The 23944-nt window shown below is 39.9% G+C and overlaps 1 long non-coding RNA gene across 2 annotated transcripts in view; it reads left to right on the top strand.

The window, feature by feature from the left end:
* LOC144223139 (uncharacterized) overlaps positions 1 to 23944 on the top strand; it is a 63827-nt gene that overhangs the window by 32214 nt on the left and 7669 nt on the right. For both annotated transcript variants that reach the window (XR_013332587.1, XR_013332588.1), the window contains one exon: positions 6425 to 6526. This is a non-coding gene — a long non-coding RNA (uncharacterized LOC144223139). The remainder of the gene's footprint in view (positions 1 to 6424; positions 6527 to 23944) is intronic.

A 23944-nucleotide genomic window follows, 5' to 3' on the forward strand; every position in this document is an offset into this window, starting at 1 on the left:
GTAAAAATGTGCCCTTCGTGTAACTTTCCCCCAAAAGTTCCCCAAACTGGTCCGTTTGCAATTCTTGGCTTTATTACCATGTCCCATTAAGACTGAAATATGGAGTGACTTTAAGGGGCCCAAGGGGCGGAGCAGAAAGTAAATAAATGCATGATGTTCTAATTGCTATTTAACATCATGGAATTGGAAGGAATGAGGTTAAGAGACCACCCCAATGCATATGCAACCTTCCTCATTTTGAATGGTTCTCTGGCACCATTGATTACTCACTGAAGGAATGCAGCCTCCTCTGGAGGCTAACAGCATCCTCAGAGGTCTCTTTCTGCCCTGTGATGAAGCCATAATTTTTGCACATGTAGAACTCACCCCTGCTCTCTTCTCAGCTTCAAAAATGGTCTAGACAGATTCTGTCTTGCCCCCAGCATGTCTGTAGGCATGTTATGTTGTCCAAGGTAGTCTCTATGTCCTGTAACCTATGCCATCATAAAACCAGGTACAACATATATAGGCTGAGAAAATATGGCCAATGCACTTAAGGGAAACTGCCTGCATTGTGCTCAAAGAAATAAATTTCATTTTACCACTAACATAAGCCCATATCTAGGCGTAGGCATCTTCAGTCCTAACAGACCCCTCTGCTTGTCACTTCTGTCCACACATCATGCATGGGCTCAGAATCACTCCATGCTGTGCTCTATTCCTTGACAAAATTCCTCAAGAATCAGTTCAGGACTACTTGGACAGACCAAGACATCCAAGTTTCTCCATTTGTTCTTTTCCTTGTGTGCTTACTGTATGACTCACTCACCTTCACTCTTAACTAGATATACATTTCATTATTCTATATGCATGTGTTTCTGCCTCTACTGCATGCATTCTGAAGGCATATGCAAATTTTAGTCTATTTAGTTCACAGTTTTCTAGATCAAGGCTACTCCTGATATGATGGAAAAGAAGGTATAGAGGGGTTATGTACTTGCTCAAGATCCCACAGCTAAGAAGTGTCAGAGTCAGATTCCAACCAGGCTGCTGACTCTGTAGTTCAAGCCTTTTACCACTATTCTGTATGTCCTTAAATTAATTTATGGTCTAGTTAGAGAAACAAAAACATTCTTAAAACAGGAAATAGTTAAGTGCTATGGTATGCAGTTTAATTATAATTACATAAAAATTCAAGGAACCTCGTTTTTCATCAAAAGTGGAATGGCCAAAAAAAGTTTCCTGGAGAAGGCAGGGCTTGGCCAGCCACAAAGTGCCAGGTGAGAGAGGCCACCATTCCAGACGGAGAATTGAGTTTCAGTAGTTCTGCAGTGCAAAGGAACTCAAGAGAAGCCAAAAATAATGTTGATGACCAGCAGGGATCTAATAGATTGACCTTACATGTGGTATTAGAGGAATCACAAGCCTCATGAGGCCTTGGTGGAAAGATCAAGAAGAGTATGTTCTAAATGGAGGAGTGATATGATGAAGACTTCATCTTCTGATTATTAATCTATTCATTCTCTAAAATGAGTATTTTCTGAGTACCTGCTGGGTTAAAAAGACCTTGCTAGGTTCTGTGGGAAGTGTGAAGCTATGTGAAACATGGTCCTAAATTTTGAGAAAGTACATCCTAGTAAGGGAGTTAAAGAATGAAGGCAAAGACCCATGGTAGAAGGCAGATGTGTTAGCATCCTTGGGTTATTGACCATGCTGCAGAATTTCAGAGAAAAGTGGGATCTCTTCCTTCTGAGGAAGTTGGGAAGGATATTCTGTAACAATAGTACCAGGCTTGAGCCTTACAGGACAGGCAGACTTCTTATACACTGAGTTGAGTGATGCTGGCATTCCAGGTGGAAGAAGAATGGTAGCTACATTCACCTCTGCCCCTAATAGAGGTGGGAAATGGGTTTGAAGAATGAGAAGATTGTGTTTAAAAACAAAAGAGTCATTTCCTCAAGTTATATTCCCAGAAACACAAGATTCTCAAGGTGTTGAATGAAAAGAGTGTTCTTTTTATTGTTTGTATGTGTGTGCACATGCATGTGTATATCTGTAAGCATGTGTGCCATGTTTGGGCACATGTGTGCCCATATATGTCTGTGTGTGTGTTGGGCAAATGTTAAACATGTTGGTGAACTAGAGGGTTTGGGTAATACAGATAATGGCTAGAAGGGTAAGTTGAGAACAGATTGTAAAGGTCCTTGGAAAGACCATGAACAGAGTATGACATGAAAACAGCAGCACGTAAAAACCCACCTGGATGAGACTAAAGGGCAATAGAGCTACTGGTTAAAACACTTGTAGAGTGTTCTAGATAGGACAAAACCAAAGGTTTGTTTGCATAAGTAAGTCTTATCAGGAGGAGGTGATGCAAAGTTGTTTATATATGTTTTAATTCATTTTTAAAACCCCATCTTCACTCTTCTTTCCCTTCTAACTTAAATCTATTACATGGAACATAGTTGCATTTTGTCATTTCCTAGAATATGATATTCTGATAATTCATATCTCTCTAAGACTGGATCTAGTAAGAGATGCTCTCTAGAGATATTGAAAGCAAGATGAGAGAGCGCTGGTTTCTGTTCTAGTGGTGCAGGGTCCCCACTCTTGAGTAGCTCAAACGATGTGCATTGCCAGGACCCACTAAGAGAACACCTTGTTCTTTGGACTTCTCATTCTCAGCTGGTTCTCAAGATTATCTCATTTTCCTCTCCCAGAGCCATTAATGCTATCACCCTGAATGCCGGTTAAAGGGCATCCCTTGCATGACTTGGCATGGTTCCCAGATATGTATTTCATCCAAAATATAGAGACCAAATTACCAATAAAGAAATTATGAGTGACTGCCGCTGCTCTGTCTCTGTCATCCTCCTCCACAGTTGAATACTCTTCATTGTTAGAGACTCGTTTTTTCCTGCAATTCAGCTTAAATTTTCCCTCACTTGGCTTCCTCCCATCACTCCTAATTACAGACTAATAAAGCCTTTGGATTACTGTGAGCAATTTTCATCCCTCCCTTCTCCCACCTCAACTTTCCTCCAGAAGTTTCTTGAACCTATCATTGAATTGTACTGAATGAGTGGTGACTGAAACCCACAAGTTTATTCCACAGAATGCAAATCTAGGGTTTGAGGTTGTTTGCTCAAGGCTTGTTCTTTATTCTTAGTCATATTCCTTACTCCTGGTTTTCAGAAAGTATCCACTATAAAGGCTGTCTGAGCTGAAGACTGCCTGGAACAAAGTGGAAGTTCACAGATATGGATCTATGAAAGGTGCTTTCAGGTCAAATTTCAATGTAAGGGAATATTCTTCTGAATTAGTGAACCCAGTCATTTCAACTTCTACCCAGCCTATCTGCCAGCGCTGGCTGGAGGGCCATTGCTTGACACCCACTAGAGGCCTTGCTTTTCTAGCCCCAGAAGAATACAGTTCAGATTGTATTCCTTGGCCATTCCCTAGCCCATTCCAACTCACATCCTTAATGAGGTTTCTTCTCCCTCAAGATCAGACTACCCCATGCAATCAAACATTGCATTGGTGGGGGGTTGCTGCCTAGAAATAACACAAGTTACTAAGTGTGTGATCCTGGGCAAGTTACTGGATCTCTCTACATATTTCTTTTGTAGTTTCAGGGAAAGAGTTCATAAAAAAGACTGATCAAAGTGCAATGTGGTGAAGAATATGATAATTGTCAAATCAAGTACTATTAATATTCATTGGGATAAGAGTTCAAAAGAAGGATAGCTAAGGGCTGGGATATTAAAAGAGGACTTGTTAAGATGAGAGAGAGCTTAACTTAGACCTCCAAGAATGAGCAGTAACTAGAAACCCTGGGATAGAGCATTCCAAGCAAGCATAAACAAAGATTGATCTTTCTTAAAGAAAAAGGCCTTAATTAGCATTGTCCTTTCCCCATCATTTTATGTATATGCTTGCAATTATTAGGATGCAAGATCCAATCTAAAACCTTATAAAGTTTTGTGGGTCACCTCAAGTACTTTGAGAATAAAGGTCTACTGTTACCTGTCCTATCTACACTTTAGGGTTTCAGAGAATACCAATCCTAACATCCTATCCCTTCCACTACCACCACCATTATCTGCCATTCCACCTTCCTTATCTCACTCACCTCTAAATTATAAAGACCTGTTTAAATTGTATTTTGTATAAAGGATAACTAGAGAGAAATGGAGTTGGTTTTATTAATGACCCCAGATTGGGGGCAATGACATAGGCCTCCCAGTGCCATAAAAATCAATCAGTATGGCCTGACTCTGGGGACATTCTGACTGGCTAACAGACACCTCAGGATGACAGGGGAGGCGAGGTGAAAGCCCTCCCATTGGCTACCTCTGGCCTGGAAATCAAACATGATTTATCTACATTAGTGGACTTCATCTTTGTCTTATTATCCCAGCCACAGCTTGCGACCCAGGCCGACTCTCCTGCCTTTTAATAAACAGATTTAATAGGACTGATAGTTTGGCAATTTGTAGAGTAAATTAGATTTAATTTGGCCTGAATGCCACTGATTTCTCATATTGTTCAAAACAATCTTACCCAGGGCTGCATGTTATCCCAACACGTTCTCAACTGATGTAGCTAAAAAACAGTCAACTGACAGACTTAAGTGAGTGAACATGCTCTCATGAGGCTATGGCCTCTCTCTTGCTTCTTGTGACTTACTTCACTCAGAAATAAAGCCCAGTATGGATATAATGACTATAATGATAACAAAATTAATGACAATTCCATGTCCCCTATTAGGTATCTTTGCAGAATTAGATAAACATAGTGTCCCTTTACATACAAAATATTGATATATTAGGGATTTTTCATAGAAATAATTCTAGGGATGCCTGGGTGGCTCAGTAGGTTAGGCATCTGACTTTGGCTCAGGTCATGATTTCACAGTTTATGAGTTCAGGCCCTGCATCATTGGGCTTTCTGCTGTCAGCATGGAGCATGCTTTGGTTTCTTTGTCTCCCTCTCTCTCTGTCTCTCTGTCTCTCTTTTTCAAAAATAAATAAACATAAAAAATAATGTATTAGAAATCATTCTAAAATGTAATATCAATATTTAAGCCCTCTTAAGCAGAATGCACATAACACAATTTTACTTTTCCTTGATGACTGGGAGCTGATATGAAAATTATTTGTTATACTGTACTGGAGAGCAGGGCATAACTCAGGCCTGTGTAGCTGACCATCTGCCTCTAAACTAAATAGCCCCAGTCTTGCATCTTGACTTGTAGTCTTTCTTTTGTCTCTTCCCTCACAAACAGCTGTCATTCTTCCATGTTGTAAGGGACCCTGCCAGTTACAGTCTTCCCTCACCTCTAGAGTACTCATTAGTTCTGATCACCAAAAAGTGTTGGCTCTGGTGGCATTGAACTTTCTGGCTCCTTTGGGGTTGAGGCATGTGGACTGGGCCTGTCAATTTCATCACCAATATAAGACCCCCATGAGATGTTCTCCCTGCCATCATAACTGGCAGCATTCCAGAAGTTGGCTTCTTTGTCACTCTGGGTTCTGAAGTAGAGACCTAAGCCAATCTTATGATGATAGCAGAAACAAAGAATGATGTATTAAGCCATAAGGAGTTGGGGTTTGTATATTAGTGCAGCATAATCTAGCCTACCTCAGGAGAATTACTTCCCTACTTTCTAATTTGAACATTCTAAAATGGTTGGACATGGACATAAGATAACCAACTTTTTTTTTAATTGCATAAAAAATGACATAAATAACCTTTCAGTGGGCTCTCATCTATAGACAAAAATGCATCAAAATACATCTGATTTATGGTTTTATTGATATTTAGAGTTTCTATTTTTTAAACTGTACATCATTTGGAGAAAAACCATATATAAAACAAGTGTCTTTTTCACTAAGAATAATATTCTATGTCTTTCATGATGGAAGCAAGCCAATGTAATCAACCTGCCTCCAGGTAGCTGGCTGGTCACCCTGGAGAATGGTGCCATGTCAGTGTTGGTTTTTGCTGCTGGCAGATTGGACACTCAGCAGTGACTGTAACCAGTTCATCCTCAGTGAGTGGTAGTACACGTTGCTGAGCCCACATATACCTTCCATCCTAGCCATCATGGCCACTTTGCTGATAAACATATTAGGAAATGACAGGAGTGCCTGGGGAATGACAGGAGGGCTGACTGGTTTCCACAGAATAGGTTATTCTATATTCTAGCTATATGATTTTTACAATCCGACTCTCTTGGGATCACCCTTTGGTGAACATTCACACAGGACACAAAAATCTTTACCCTACATGCTCATTCTGATTCCCCTATCTATATGCTTCTCCCCTAGACCCTCTCATCACCAATTTTCCACTCTTGTTCTTTTCAAGTCCTTGACCATCCACCAAAACCATTTGTAGTCTATGAACTGGTATGGATATGCAATTCTTTCCTTCTTTACAGGGTACTGCCCAATGTTCTGCTACTGGAAAGATTTCCCTTTGCTATTGTCTTTACCACCATCGAGAATGAGGCTATAGTGCAGCAGCCATGTACTTTTTAATGGTGAGTGAACATCATGCAGAACCACCTGTAAAACACAAGTCCAATATTTTCTTCAGTTAAGTGATCATAGGGTGCTACTTATGAGGCCGTAGATTAAGAGAGAAAGACAGAGTAGAAATAGTAGGGGCCACGGGCATCTGGGCTACCTCCTGGTCCAATACACTTGTGCCTTCAGGGCTTTCTTAAGGCCAGTCTCATATATATCACTTCATTTGATAATGAAGAGAACCTGTCCATGTTCCACTTCATGGGTTGGTGGATCACACACCAATTTGTGATGGGCAGCTCAGGTCACACAGTACTCAGTGGCCCATGGTCAAGTGTTCATTCTCCACTAAGGCCCAGTAGCAGCCAAGGCTGTATCTCAACAGAAGAATAATTGCATAAAGAGATAATGTCGTTTTACTCCAAAATCTGAGTTTATTCTGTGATTCAGCTTCAGGGGCTTGTCAGAGACTGCATCTCTATTTGCCATTAACACTTCAAGCACCACGGGATCTGCTGGATCCTATGGCCCAAGTATCAGAACAGCTTGCATGACAGTCTGAACCTGTTGCAGAGCCATCTCTTATTCTAAGCCCCACTCAAAATTAGCAGATTTTTATGTCTAATCTGAATGGGTTAGAGAAACACACCCAAATGAGGTATATATTGACTCAAAAATCCAAAGAGGGCTCCCAGATATTGTGCCCCTTTCTTAGTGGTACAAGGAATCAAATGCAGTAACTTGCCCTTCACTGTGGAAGGGATATCTTAACAGACCACTGGACATAGAAATTTTAACATGGCAGGAGTCCCTTGAATTTTCGTAGGATTTATTTATTATTTTATTTATTTCCTACCTCCTAGCATGTAAGTGTCTTACCAAGGTTCTATAGATCAGTTGCTACATCCTGAATGTTAGATCCAATCAGCATAATACTATCCATGTGATGGATCAATGTGGGTCCATTCCTGTCTTGTGGAAAGGAAAGGCAAGCAAGGTCTATATTATGATATATGCAGGCTATATTATGATATATGGATGGAGAGCAAGAACAAGCTGGAATAAGCCTAGGAAGATGTTCTGAAATTTGTTGTGAGTTCTTATTGGCTTTGACCTTGAGGGTATCCTACAGAGACCCAGGACACTTTGTCTGAGCGATGAACTTACACACCTGGCTCAGGACTCAGGGGAAGGTGAGGAAGTTGCAGGCCCAGCTATTGTTCACAACCACAGGTGGGTCAGCAGAAAGTGACAATATGTATGAAATACTAAATGACTGCTGTTTCCCTGTGGCCCATCACATATCTTACAAGAATCTCCTCAATGGCCCACCCTAAGCAGAAACATGCATGAAATGGAATTCAGCCTAGCTAAATTGAAACATTATAAATCCTCCACAGCCTATAACACACACTCTGAGTGTATGCTTCCTTTGCACATGAGTTTGACAGAAAGGGATACATGGCACATAGCAGGCCCATCCTTTCTAAGAAAGACACCATCATTTCAGGATATAAACTTTGCCTTCTTTCCTATCTTGAGAGGCCACTTCTCTGATGCACTTTAAGCTGAGCTGGTTCTTGGAACATGTGATGGCAACCAAGTTCCCATTCTCCATCATGGATGGTGTATACTAATACTGCCAGCAAAGGACTATGAGGAAGTAAATAGTCTCCAGAGTTCCGGACTGCAGAGAATAGCTTAGCAGCAGCATCACAGTTGAATATATACCAAATATAAGTTTCATCCTATTAGAGTCCCTGCAACATGGAAGACAGGAAAAGGGGGGAGTGGGTAGGAAGAGAGAAGGAAGAGGAGGTTGAGAAAGAGTTGGAGGGAGAGAAGCAGTGAAGAAAGGGAGAAAGAGAGAAATAGAGAGAGGTGGAAGGGAGGAATAGAAGGAGGGAAAGACAGCAGGAAAGAAAAAGAAAGATGAAACTGCTTATATATGATTTTGGCCAGGTTCTTCCAGTTGCTATAGTAGGTGGTTGTTGTTGTTGTTGTTGTTTATTTGACATCACCAATGAATCTCTATAGACTGAAAAATTTGAAAATATGATATACAGTGGGTTCTATGATCAGGTAGTCTTCATCAGCAACAATATCAATCAACTCCATGAGGATCCAGCCTTGAAACTTGTATGGGATGGCTTAAGACCCCCAAAAAGGAAATAAGGGATTGCAAATTCGGCAAGCTGGCATCTGGAATCCTCTGTGGCTCTTGAGCAAGAGAGCTTGTTCTCCTCCAGCAATGCCACTGACCAGCTCTTTAACCTTGACCAGCTCTTTAACCTTGAAGAAATCCCTGTCTTGCTCTGGGGCTTGGACATATGAAAATTATGTCCCTTCTCATTCCTGCCCAATGACAACATCAGAGACTGAAGGGAGTGAGGAGGTCAGTAAGGAGAAATTCAAACCCATGGCAGAGCTCAAAAGCTCCAGAGAGTATCCCTTCACTAGCAGCATTCATGGTCAGAATGATGGCCCAGAGTCACCCAGAGAAGTGCAAGGGATTATCCCCCCTTCTCTTTACTGAAGGCAAAATATAATTAGAACAAAATATTAAATGTAATGAAAAAACGTGAAAAAAATGTTTAACATTATTATGTTGAGAACAAAATTCAGTTTAGATGTTTAAAAAGTAGAGTTCAGGTATCTGGAAGGTGCAGTTCTGCAGAATCTCTTAGTTCTCAGGATTCCAGAATGTGGAGGCACTGTGGGGTATAAATCAGAACAACCTTCTTTTGTCATCGCTTTGAGATGAGTCACCACCATTATTTTAAATACCAACTGCTATCTTGTGCAGGGAGCAGTGATGTCTATAAGGGCTGTGACAAGTTACCTAATGTTAGAGCTGGAAGGGACCCTAGGTGATTACCTTTTCCAGATGAAGTATTGAAGTCATGGTGGCAAGGCCACTTGCCCAGGGCAGTCCAAGTAGATGTGTGGCCTCCTAAGCAAGGACTGGTGCATGAGTGCCAGGCCAGTGCTCTTGCTGGTGCCTGAGACCCAGTTGGTGGTCCTTCTCAGATCCTCCCATAACTCCAGACACTCCCATCACTTTGACAAACCCAGCCTTTCAGTGTGTCCTCTGCCTGTTTCCCATCTCTGGGAGAAATCTCAAGAAGAGATGGTGTCCAAGAGGAAAAAGAGACTCCATCTTAGGAAAAAGGTCAAGGTGCAGTCTTACATTCTCCATTCTTGGAAAAGCAGATGAGAATCTCCCTGCCTCCTAAGGACTAAGGGGCTTTTGCTTTACCACCATTATTTTAGTCACACCACAAAATTGGGCTCTTTTTCTACTCTCAAATGACTTTCTGCTGAGTTTATGCTTTTAGGTATAGCTCCTAAAGCCTGCCTTGTCTAAGGAGGAGGAAGTGTGGGCAGGGAACTAACACTGGAGATGACTAAAACAAAGGTCACATTTCATTCATTTCTCCTTTGCCCTTCTGCTCCCTTCCTTCGTGTGTGTGTGTGTGTGTGTGTGTGTGTGTGTGTGTGTATTTCTACAGAAAGTTAAGATCTGAAATAGACTCTCCCCAGGAGGGACTCACAGACTCAGAACCATGAAATAGAGAAAAATAAATGCATGACCCTAACAAGGTGAATGCCAAGTGGACTAGTCCAGGTAATATGTGGCAGAATATAAGGAGAAGCAGTGAGTACTAGAACACTGAGAGGCGGCACTTGAGCAGCAATGATGAACAAGAAACAAAAGGGGAGAGAGAGGGGCAGCAGGATGATGTGCATCCCAGCGGTGGTTATAGCTAAGGCTCTCTAAGGGGAACATCTCACCTAATCTGCACTGGGACTCAGGCGTGGATTACTGCCATAGTCCCCTCCTATGGATAAGAGAATTGAGGCAGTCTGCCCAAGGTCACATAGAACACACAGAGGCAGCTGAGCAGGTACGAGCTCCGGTAGTTTCACTCTGGTTCTTAACCGCCACCCTGCACAATGTCTGTGCTGAGAGGTAGTGAGGGTAGAATGGAGAAAGGTACAACAAAGCAGGGTCAGAAGTAGCCAGGGTCAAGTTGCCAAGGGTCTCCAGAAGCCTAGCCCTCTCCAGAATGGCTGGTTTGCCTTAGCCTGATCCAACCCCTCTGTTTATGGCTCAGCCCCACCCAACTGTCAGCACCAGGGAGCAGATGCTCATTTAATCCTTGGGATTAGCTCCAGATCATGGAGAATAATTAGCAGTCAGCCAAGGTGTCATGCAGGTGGTACCTTGCATGCACACACTTCTATATCCAGTTTCCTGAATGTAATGCAGATACCCAGGTCTATCCCTAGATTTTTCTACATAATACATAGAAGAAGCAGAAATCTGAGAAAAGCCTGCCAAAAGTTTCAGCCATTATAACTGAGAAAGGAGACAATGTCTTGTTATTTGGAAAATGCTTTGAAATCCATAAGTGAACAACATAGTACAGATCTCAATGTGTGTGTGTGTGTGTGTGTGTGTGTGTGTGTGTGACAGAGAGAGACAGAGAGAGACAGAGAGAGATGGAAGAAGGGAGACAAAGATACACTCTAAACTTAATAGTGCTATATACTTAAAGTATATTAACTCAATTTTTGATGTATGGAATATATGTTCCCATATACATATCCATTGTGTCCTTGGTTGTGGAAAGAAATAATTAGCCTTCTAGTGAACTAAATATGCAGTTGAGAGAGAGCTAGAGACCATTAGATGCCCGGGGTCCCTAACAAGCTGTGTGACCCAGGGCGAAGGAACAGCAGCCTCACTCCTCATCTCAAAGATGGGTGGAGCAATGCCTGCCCTTCCTGTCTCCTGGGCTCACGGTGAAGGGATCCATGTGCAAGTACTTTAGAAAGTAGAAAATGCCAAATACATGAAAGGGATAATTACCAGTAATCATCATCATCATCATAATTTAATACTGAGGATGACAGGCATGGGTGGGGGAGAAGCAGGCTCCATTATAATTATCTGGAAGACAGAGCCGAAAGCACATTTAAGCCATATTTCCCACCTACCACATTTCCTACTTCTGTACTTGCTGTTCTTAATCCGAGATTCATAAAGGAGCAGTGCTATTTTGTTATTCTAAGACAATTGCTGGCATAAAATCTACAAGTTGAAAAGCCCCCCTTTCCCCATATCTGTTGAACTACCTCTAGCCTGAGAAAGCTTGCATTGGCATAAAAATTCAAATCTGCTTTATTCATTATAAGAACACAGAAGCCTTCCCTCCACACACCACACACTCCCTTTCTCTGGACTCTTTGTGACCACCCAGCCCTCTGAGTAAAGCACCCTTAGTCTGGGAATTGACCCATGCTAATCAAATGTGTAAGCCTATTGGGAAAAAAATTTTTAGAGAGAGAGAGCATGAGCAGAGGAGAGTGTCAGAGTGTGTGTGTGTGTGTGTGAGAGAGAGAGAGAGAGAGAGAGAGAGAAAGGTGGCGGGGGGAGAGAGAGAGAGAGAGAGAGAGAGAGAGAGAATCCCAAGCAGTCTCTGCACGGTCAGCCCAGAGCCTGGCAAGGGGCTCAAACTCACAAACCATGAGATCATGACCTGAGCTGAAACCAAGAGTCAGACACTTAACCAACTGAGCCACTTAGGTGCCCCAAGCAGGCCTACTTTTAAGCTACCTTTGGGTCTGCATGCCCACCAGGCTAAGGTGAACAATTTAGCAAATTGTTTCTTCCTCCCAGGAACTGGTCTTGGCTCCTTTTACAGCCAAGCTCCTTGTCTGCAGTTCTTTCCTTCATTTGTGTTCCACCCTCTTCACCCTGAAGCCCATCTTTAACTAAATTCTTTCTTCCCTTCCCATCTTCCTTCTTTTCCTTCTTTATTTCGAAGGGCTGGGAGAGAACATCACAAGTGAGGTCTTGGGCTTTTCCCCTTTTCCTGTTCTCCCCTCTTGCCTTTGCTACTTTCTCAGGCTTCTTTTCTCAGATAGTTGTATATGTTTTGTGATTTTTAAAAAATCAAATGTAATTGTTATATAAAAACATAACATAAGAATTCTATGCACTGCAGTGTTTCCTTTCTCCCCTTCTCCTTACCTTGTGGAATCACTGTGCCCTGCTCAGTTGTATTAGGAACTCTGGGGAAAAGAAAGAAGTAGGCAGCAAAATTCTTGTGTTTCTAGACATAAAAGTCTAAGTAAGGGAAAAGGAGATGAACAGTGACCCAGTTCACCGCTCAGCTCCTCTCCCTTTCGGATAATCACCCTCTCCCTTCCACTGACTCCATTCCACCAGGCCTTAAAGGGGGCAAGTCTTCCCTAAGACCATAGCTCTCCCAGGGGGAAAAACTCTATTAAAGGAGCAGCTGACCTTGGCTTCTGAGATTGTAGGTAAACTTTGATTTCTTCTATACTACTTTTTCTTTATTTCCAAGTGTTCTACATGAAAACTGTTTTTCAAGGAAAAAAACCTATAAAGTACATATTTTTAAACTTCCTTTGACAAATATCTCCAATATTTACTGTACCACTTCTTTCCTTCCTTTCAGAGATAAGTTGAATTCAAAAGAAGATTCTAGCAGGGCAGTTGTCTCTGCTTCCTCACATTATGTTAATGCCTTTTAAAAAGTAATTTTTTCACATCATCCAATAGATCTTTTTTGACCATTTGTTAATGCTTTTTACTATAATTATACATAGACTGATATTAGTATTTCTGAGACTAATTTTTATGTGTGTTTCCCTGTTTACTTTTCACCCATCCTTTTATTTCTATTTTTTCTTTCTTTGCCATCTTATTTAGGTGATTCTTTCTTTTAGATTTATAGTTATCCCAGCATGTAAGTTGTCAATTTTAATATTGGTGTTAAGGCATTTATAATTATCAGTGTAAAATGCATCTTGCCCTATTCATTCCATCTTCTTATGAGCCTTCTTTTGTTTGGACATTCTCTATGCCGCCTTGGTTTTCTGTCTTTGACTCCACATACACAATCTATTTGTTTATATGTTCTGTAGTTATCTATAATTTAAAAAGTATGGTTTTTACTTCTGATACTTTGTCAGATATACATTTATATTTCCTTCTAATTATCAAAGTTGAGATCAACTAATACATTTTGAGTTGATTCCTACCATTCCCACAGTATCTCCATTTCTTTTTTCAAGAATTACATCCTGGTTCTTACAAGTTAAGTATAAACACCTTCTTCTAATATTTTCTTATTTCAGTTAGCTCCTGAGCTCAAATCCTTTGCTCCTAATGTGTAGATGCCAAGGTCTTTGATATCTATAACAGGATGCGTTTATTGCTGTCAGAATAAGCAGCAAATTGGAAGCATTTGTATTTAACTATGAAAGACACAGGCATTGGATGGGGGTGGGCGGGGCAGGGATGAGAGAGGGGAGAGAAATAGCTTCTGCACATGATCTGACCCCAGGACCTATCCTGGATACCTGGCCATGGGAAGGAGCAGAGGTTGATGCAGCTTCTCATCTGTGAAGAGATCTATGAGTCTCTGCTTCAAGCTCACCTACTTTGGAATTTGTTTATCCCAGAGCTCAAGGGAGACCTTTCCTTCCTCCAAGTGAGGCCCTTTTCAGATAGGCCTCACCAAAGCCTGAAGCACAGGAACACCCAGATACTGCCCCCTTGAAGCCAGTGTCACCACAATGGGCAGGACAGTGAGCATGGACACATCCAAGGGCATCAGAGCAGGGCAGGTGAAGGTGGTAGTAATAATGTGGTGCCCCTGAGGTGAAAGCCAGTTCTGCTAGTGCATGAGTCACTCCCCAGGGATTCACAAAAATAACTAGTGGCCTTTGCAGGGATGTCTGAGATCTACCCTATACACAGAAGCGGCTATTGAGCCAGAAAGTTTTGGACTACACAGTTCATGATTAAATTAATCAGCTATATGTTTTCTAGACTTACTCATATTTTTCATGTTCAAAACATTCTTTATAGCTATGCTCCTTCTTTAAGCATTAAATGCACTGTTTGTTATCCAAGTATAGGCCTTAACACACCCTCTCTCTCTCTCTGTCTCTCTCTCTCTCACATACTTGAATCCTCAGCAGATTAAATGTAGCATCTTCCCCTCTGAGGTTTCAATGACCTAATCATGTCACCACTAGATACATACATCTGCATACACAACACAATATCCATTAATGGCTCCTATAGTCTACATGTTGCTCTATATACTCTGGACTTGACCCTCCCTTCCAAACTTTTTCTGACCACCTGTTTTTTGGCTTATAGTTCTTAAGTACCTTCTGGTCACTATTCCTCTGGCTTTCCTCAAGTCATTGCTTCCTGTTGAAATGGCTTCTCAACACATGTGACATGATATGGTGGAGCTGCTTCCTCTATGAAACCTTTCTGATTATCCTCCAGGCCCATTCCTGAGTGAAACAGGGCTCTTCCTTCTTTGTGCCCCTGCTCAGCTCTAAACATCTATCTCACTGTCACAGACAGTGCTTCCAGTGGTTTTGACTTACATCTTTGTCTTCTTCTGGATTATTAGACCTTTGAGAAGAGAAGACATTGTTGTTTATTCTTATTTACATCCCCAGAACCTAGGACAGGTTCTGCAGCATAGAAGAGGTAGTGAATCCATGTTAATGGAATGAATGGAGAAATGAGTGAATGAATGAGACAGAGTGAGAGAATGTGTGCAAGCCACTTGCAGAAGAAATGGAAAGCCCAGCTGAGGAGGAAGCTCTCAGTCTGTTGGCAGTAGGGAGCTACTGAAATAATCTGACAGAGCAAATATCCTGAGTGCTCTGAATAAAACACCAATGAAGGTAGATCTACTGGTCCCCTGTGTGCCCTTACTGCAAGTGAACTTGACGCATGGAAATGGCACCCTGCAAAACAAGTATTTAGGTAACATCCCTTCTCTGCAGTGTCCAGAGAAATTATGCCAGTTAGAGTGATAGAAACAAAGTGGAAATCATAGGCTCATGGATGATGGGAACCTTTTTCTGCTATAATCATAGAGGTCATGATCTCAGGAGTTATGTATAACTGAATAGGAAATTCAAAATATAATACTGGAACAAAAAAAAAACTTCAAAAAACCCCTTATTTCCACTCCATTTTTTCCCTATAATTACCAATAACCCACTATTAGGCTTCAAGGACAAAAATAACTCTTAAAGCCCCAGACAGAGGTGCCAAACTAGTCTTTTTCACCCTAGAAGCATTTAGGGAAGAATTTTCCTTCAGTCCTCAAGGGTCTGTAATTGTCAGCATCCCTGGAGCCCATGGGGCCATGTGGGTAGGGGGTCTCTATGCTATGATTATGCCTTGCATTGGAGTTGTATTCTGACACCTCTGGGACTGTCAATTCAGGACAGTGTTTGCCCAGGAAGAAGGGAGAGGGAAGTAGAGTAATGCAGGGTCAATCCAGGAAGGGAATAGGTTTAGTGCATGGGTAAGTACAGAGGAAACCTAGAATGAATGATGGTTAATACCATAAAGCCTGAAGAGGTGAAGGAAAGGAAGGACAGAAGTACCAGCTCACCAAGAAGGAGTCCAACCTTTCTCTACCTCAAGGACCTAAGAACTAGTGTATATTTGTAAACTGTTAAGAACTGGATCTCAGCCACTGCCTGGGAAGACTAACTCTGAAAGCTTCTGACCATGCCACCACTGTCCTTTACAGAAGCCAAATAACTTCTCTTTGCACTTCCCACACACTGAATTGTTGTTTTATTTTTTTCCCATGATGTGCAGTTTCTTTCCCCAGCCCAACAAGGACAAATTCTGTTCAGTAGAGATGTGCTAATTGTCTAATTAAAGGATTAAGTTGTATCAGGGTCATCTGAATTGAAGAGGTGGCATGATAGGCAGGCAGTGACAAGAAGCCACATGGCAGACAAGTACAAAAGTGATTCAGGAACAAGGGCACCTGTGGTCCTTTATTCTTGAACGAGCACTATGGTTTGAGTGGTGGCAGAAATGCCCTCAATATCTGTGATGCTCCTGCTTCCTCTGTGACAGGCTTGGCAGCCCAAGAACCATTTTTCAAGAAGTGAGGAAGCAGTGAGCACATAGATTTGGAATCCTCTGCTTAAAAACATAACTCGGGACCCCTGTGAGATATAACTGCCAAAAGGAGACAAGAGAGGTCTCTATTCAAGCAGCTACCTGGAGAAACAGGATTCTCAGCACAAGGCAGAGTCCAGAACCCCAGACTCTGAAGATGGAGACTGAGAGGAGAAGTAGGGAAAGTAGATTACTTTTTGGGAGCCAGGTTGAGATCTTCAGGCTTTCTCTGAGAGAGCCCTAACTACCTTCAGACTCCGGCCTGCCTCCTTCTCCCTCATTTTGTATTCTGGACACAAAGGATCAGACAGAGGTGAAGAGACCTGGAGAGTGGTGGCTGGCAGCCAGGGCACCTTCAAGCTGGAACCCTCCTCAGAATATCCAAGTCTGCTGGGTGAGGCATGAACAGCAGCATTAAGAGTTATAATCAATAGGATGTTTCTTTTTTATTAATGCACCAATGAAGAGATGAAAAGACAGCAGTTGACTATAGCTTGCTGAATCTGGAGAATGCCCTTTTGTGAGGTCCAAAATGGGGAAGACTTTACTTGCTGATGTCCTCCTTTGGGTCTTGAGCTAAGTCCCACAGGCTATACTTTGTTCACACAGAATGCTACCAGGATAGCCTTTCCATCCCCTTCTTACCCCTAACCGCTTCCACAGGAAGTGGTAGAAGGAGAGTCAAGGCAGAGTGCTCTGTTCAGATCATTTCATCTAAAGAATACAAATACAATCCAGCCCTGAGCTATGAGTAGGCAAAAGAAAGAAGAAAGAGAAACAGTGGAACTCCTGGGTCTTTGCCCAGAGCAAGATGGTGACAGGGGGCCATAGGATATGGGACCATAGAGACAAAGAAGATTCAGTCCAAGTCCATGAAGAATTCACTATCTAGTGAGAAAGATATGCAAAGAATCAGTTCCTTATAAGATGGTACAAGGGCAAATTAACTGGGAAACTTCAGGGATCTTCATTCAATGTTACATTAAATTTTTAAAAAATTCTTTCCCTTAAAGAAGATCCCTCAAATTATGTAAGCTTCAGACTCCACAAAACCTAGATCCACCCAACATGTGCTGGGTAGTATGATAGTAATATAATCGTAAAGAATGTGCACATAACCCTGATTTGGATTGAGAGAGGGCCAGAGAAGGTGTTCCAAGAAGTCAACACTTCATCTAACTAAGGCATTCTCAGATTGCTAATTACAAAAAAGCCATGCTAACAGATGTGAGGTGATATCTCATTGAGGTTTTGAGTTACATTTCCCTGATGTTTAGCAACACTGATCATTTTTCATTTCCTTTTGGCCATTTGTATGTCTTCTTTTGAGAAATGGCTACTGAAGTCTTTAGCCCATTTCTAACTCAGGTTAGAAGGCTTTTGTTGTTGTTGTTGTTGTTGTTTTGTTTTGGTTTGGTTTGGTTTTGTTTTTGTTTTTTTGAGTCATTGGAGTTCCTTATATATTTTGTAAATTAACCCCTTATCTGCTATATGGTTTGTAAATATTTTCTCCCCTTCCACAGGTTGTCTTTTCATTTTATTAACAGGTCTAATCTCATTATTTTGCATGTGGATAACGTATTTTCCCAAAACTATTTGTTGAAGAGACCATCTTTCCCTTATTGTGTATTCGTGGCATCATTATTGAAGATCAGTTGACCATATATGTATGGATTTCTGGGCTGTCTACTCTATTCTATTGGTATATATGTCTGTCTTTATGTCAGTACCATGCTGTTTTAATTACTATACCTTTGTAGTATATTTTGAAATCAAGAAGTGTGATGAATCCAGCTTTATTCTTCTTTTTCAAGATTATTTTGGCTCTTCAGACTTTTGTGGTTCCATGTGAACTTTATAGAATTATTTTTTCCATTGCTGTAGGAAATGCTATTTGGATTTTGATAGGAAATGCATTGAATCTATAGATCACTGTGGAAACTATAGACATCTTAATATATGAAATATCACTCTCATCTATTAGAATGGCTATTATCAAAAAGACAAAAGACAACAAGTGTCGGTGAAGAATTGGAGAAATTGGAACACTTGTACACTCTTGGCAGGAATGCAAAATGGTACAGTCACTATGGAAAACAGTATGGAGGTTTCTTGAAAAATTAATTATAGAACTACCAATAACCCAGCAATACTGCTTCTGAGTACCCAAAAGAATTGAAATCAGGATCTTGAAGAGATATTAGCACTTACATGTTTATTGCAGCATTATTCACAATTGCCAGATGTAGAAACAACCTTAAATGTCCATCAACAGATGAACGAGTAAAGAAAATGTGGTGTACAATGTATGTACAATGGAATATTAAGATTGGATGCAGGCTTTAAAAAGAAGGAAATCCTGTAACATGTGATGATGTGGATAATCTGAGGATATTATGCTAAGTGAAATAAGCTAGTCACAAAAGGACAAATATTATATTACACTGGCATTCCCTAGCAACTGGTTAGAAATGCAAGTTCTTAGGTCCCTCACCAGGCCTATTGAATTGGAAATCTGGGAGTGGTCTCAGGAATCTGTTCTAACAAGCCCTCCAGGCTATTCTGATGCATGCTGAAGTTTGAGAACCACTGCTTTAGATTCAGAGGTGGGAAATAAGAATGTTTTATTTCCCTAAGAACACTTCTTAAGCTGTATCCCTGTCCAGGTGAGGAAGAAGAACCGAACCACCACAGAGAAAAAGCTATTTCACATGGTAAGGAAGGAAGGAAGGGAGAAATCTACATTCAGGATTGTGGTACATTTTGCAGGGGGGGGGAATGCATTAGTATATTCTGTCAGGACCAAACTTTTCACTGTTTGATCACACCTCATTTGCATTTTTAATAGCCCCCATTAGACAGCCTCGGAGCTAATTAGGCAGGCGTCTATAATAGAAGACTTCTGTTTCCTGTTTTCAGAACTCAGAAACTAATGGCTGAAGCACTGCTAAAACAATTAAGTAATAAGAAAAATACTGTGTAAGATTGGCAAAAGCACAGCTGCCATAAATCATTACAAATGACTCGCAGCTCAAAATGTTTAATTAGGGAAGAAAAGTAACCTATCACATGTTGGGATATCAGGGGAAAACAAAGGCAGAGGGACCCTGGAACAGAGAATTTATTGCCCTCTGCCAAGTGGAGATAGGGTGAGGGTGGGGTTGTAATTCCAGCGATTCTAGTACTAACATTGTATTCCTAGGCATTAGTCATCTCTTGCTATATCTAAGTTAAATAGCAAATGAAAATTACAGCAGCCCAATAAAATCAGGACTAAAGATAAGACTTATGGAAATAAAATATGAGTTAGCCACCAGAGGAAGAAACTTAACCAACTGAGATGCTGGCTGAGGGCAAAGAATCATAGAATGAATGGACAGTAAGATAAGAAGTTATAAATATCAACTACAGACTCACGTTCACTTTCAGAATTGAGATCGATAACAACATACCTATTTCCTTTTCTAATGCACATATTTGTATATGTCAGTTTTATACTCTCTTTCCTCTACTGTTTGATATAAGGAGTATTGGTGATGGTTAACTGTGGGAATTTAGTCTTCAAGTTATAGAATGTACAGATGGAACTGTGGCTAGTTTAAATTTACCCAAACATAAATATCGATAGCATTTTGTGTCTCCATTTTTAGGAGAGGGTGAGCATACCTTCATTAATATGAGGGTTAGTTGCAGTCTCTTAGATGGAAGCAAGATGATGTTATTACCATTATATAAAAATGTAACTACAGCAGAAGGGGATGTATGCGGATGCTGATAAGTCACAGGGGGAGAACTGTGGACCGAGTATCTCTTGTCCCCCAGTTCCACATTTGTTGTCATATACCCTCCTCCTTACTGTCATAGTAGAAAGTCTGCAAGACTACATTTTCATGTTGTTTTTCTCTGTTTGGAATACATAGAATGGCTTTTATTTTTCTACCAGGACACTGACTGATACATAGGACATGATTAATTAGACTGTAATTTGACTGTAGATCTGTTTTATTTGCTACTGTCAGTATAAAATGAACTCACCTACATGCTAAATGCTGTTAATTTGTATCAAGTGTGAACTCCTGTAATTTATATTGATTAACTTATAAGTTTAGTATAATTTTGGTACACTTTATACTCAACCATTAAGGAAGAATTAATTTGATGAATGTAGAATGAACTCCAATTTTATTTATTCTTTCATGCATTAAGTTAAATAGTTATAGACCACATGCCATGTATTCAGCACTGTGCTAGGCACTGTGAGGGAAATAGAAAGGAAAACACTTTGTCTGGGTCTCAATACTAAGATACCTCACAGGGCTATAACCAGTGGAATGGAAATAAACAGAGAAACACACACAATTAGTGCACACGTTGGAGGTATTTGTTCCTTAGCAAAGATAACAGTGTGTTGAAGAAAAGTAAAAATTGAACTGATCAGATCTCATTCATGATAAAAACTCTCAGCAAATTAGGAATAGAGGGGAACTTTCTCAACTTGATAAAGACTATTTACAAAAACCCCACAGTTAACATGACATTTAATGATGAGAAACTTGAAGCTTTCCAACGAAGATCAAGTACAAGGCAAAGATGTTCCCTCTCAACACTCTTTTCAACATTGTCCTGGAAGTCATTGTTAATATGGTAAGTCAAGGAAAGAAAATAAATTGTATAAAAATTGGGAAGGAAGATATAAAATTGTCTTTGTTCACAGATGACATGATGGTCTATGTAGAAAATCTGAAAGAATCAACAAAAAAATCCTTCCTGGAACTAATAAGCAATTATAACAAATATCAATTATCCTTGCAAGATATAAGGTTAATATACGAAAGTCAATTACTTTCTTATATACCAATAAAAAACAAGTGGAATTTGAAATTAAAAACACAATGTCATTTACATTAGCACCCTCAAAAATGAAATGTTTAGACATAAATCTAACAAAATATATGCAAAATTTATGTGAGGAAAACTACAAAACTCTGATGAATGAAATCCAAAGGACTAAAGAGATTGAGAGATATTTTGAGAGGAAGCCTCAAGGTTGTCCAGATGTCATTTCTTCCCAACTTGACTCATTGATCCATAGATTCAATGCAATCTCAAAATCCCAGTAAGTTGCTCTATAGATATTAACAAATTAATTCTAAAGTTTATATGAAGAGGCAAAAGACTCCAAATAGCCAACACAATCTTGAAGAACAAAGTTGGAGGAATGACTCAACCCAACATCAAGACTTCCTATAAGGCTACAGCAATCAAGACAATATGGTATTGGTGAAAGAACAGACAAATAGATCAGTAGAACAGAATGAAGAGCCCAGAAATAGACCCCCATAAATACACTCAACTGATTTTGACAAAGGAACAAAGCCAGTACAATGGAGTAAAGACAGTCTTTTCAACAAGTAGCTCTGGAATAAGTGGATATCCATATGCAAAAGCCAAAAGAAAATTTTTAATCTAGACACAGACTTTACACACTTCACAAAAATTAACTCAAAATGGACCATAAACCTATATATAAAATGCGAAACTATAAACTCCTAGAAGTTAACACAAGAGAAAACCTAGATGGCCTTGGGTAGGGTGATGCCTTTCTAGATACAACACCAAAGACATGACCTATGAAAGAAATAATTGATAAGCAGGGCTTAATTAAAATTAAGAACTTCTGCTCTGTGAAAGACAATATTAATATCATTAAAGAAAATCCACAGACTTGGAGAAAATATTTGCAAAGACACATCAGATAAGAGACTGTTATCCAAAATACACAAAGAACTCTTAAAACTCAACAATAAGAAAACAAACAACCCAGTTAAAAAATGAGCAAGACTCTAGCAGACACTTCACCCAAGAAGATATATAGATGGCAAAAAACATATGAAAAGTTGCTCTAGATCCAATGCCATCAGGGAAATGTAAATTAAAACAACAATAGGATACAACTACACACCTATAAGAATGACCAAAACCTGGAATATTGACAGCACTGAATTCTGGGGAGGATATGGAAGGAACTCTTGTCCATTGGTGGTGGGAATCCAAAATGGTGCATACATTATGGAAAACAGTTTGGACTGGTAGTTTCTTTCAAAACCAAACAAGCTCTTACCATATGATCCAGCAATGGTGATTTTTGTCATTTACCCAAAGGAGTTGAAAACTTAATTGTCCATACAAAAACCTGAACACAGATGGTTGTAGAAGCTGTATTCACAATTGCCAAACTTTGAAGTAACCAAGATGTCCTTTGTAGGTCAAAAAATAAATAAACTGTGTGATATCCAGACAATGGAATATTATTTGGCACTAAAAATGAATGAGTTATCAAGCCATGAGAAAACATGGAGGAACCTTAAATACATATTATTAAGTAAAATCAGCCTATCAAAAAAAAAAAAAAGCTAAATAGTATATGATTCCAACTGTGACATTCTTGAACAGGCAAAACTATGGAAATGATAAAAAGTTCAGTGATTGCCAAGAGTGGAAGGGTAAGGTAGGAAAAGAGATGAATAAGCACACAGGATTTTTAGGGTAGTAAAAATACTCTTTCTGTATGATATTACAGTGATGGATTTATGTCATTTTACATTTATGCAAATCCATAGAATGTATACCAAGAGTGAATCCTAAGGTGAATGGACTTTGGCTGATTATATGTCAATGTAGGTTCATCTTTGATTAAAGAAAGAAAAAAGTACCACTCTGGTGAATGATATTATCAATGGGGAGAGGTAATGGATGTGTAGGGGCAGAGATTATATGGGAAGTCTCTGTACCTCCTTCTCAATTTTGATGTAAACCTAAAATTGCTCTAAAAATTAAGTAAAATAATTGAGCTGAATACTAAAGTCTAGAAATTAGAAAAAATGGAGAAAATAAGTTAGTGTAGATAAAATTAATATTTCAAACTGTACACTCAATTTCACTTTATATCATAGCCACTTAACATAAGGTAGAAAAACTGTAGTCCATGGGACAAATCTGACCCAAATATATACCAGGCATTTTCAGATGCTTTGTACTTGACACCTAGTATGATTCCTCACCTGTTAGTTCCTGCTCTGTCTTATCTCTCGCTTGCCTCTTCATGTCCATTTTTCCCCACTTCAGGGTCCTCACCTTGTATTCAAATAGGTGGCTCAAAGACCCCTATAAACTGCTTCCCTGTTCTTTCCACTGAAAATTCTTTCTCTCTACTTTTTGTTTTGTTTTGTTTTGTTTTGAAAGGAGGATGATAAAATATTGAGTAGATACAAAAGAATGAAGTATCTATAAGTTATAAGGAATAATAATAAAACAAGCATCTATATATCCTCCATCTAGCAAAAAAAAGACAAAACACTATCATTATTTCAAAACTCCCTGTACATATACCTCACTCCTTTTATACCTCTGATTTTTCTAGTCTTCCTCTGTGAAG

Source organism: Crocuta crocuta, unplaced genomic scaffold (genome assembly GCF_008692635.1).
Source record: "Crocuta crocuta isolate KB4526 unplaced genomic scaffold, BGI_CrCroc_1.0 scaffold231, whole genome shotgun sequence".
NCBI lineage: Eukaryota > Metazoa > Chordata > Mammalia > Carnivora > Hyaenidae > Crocuta > Crocuta crocuta.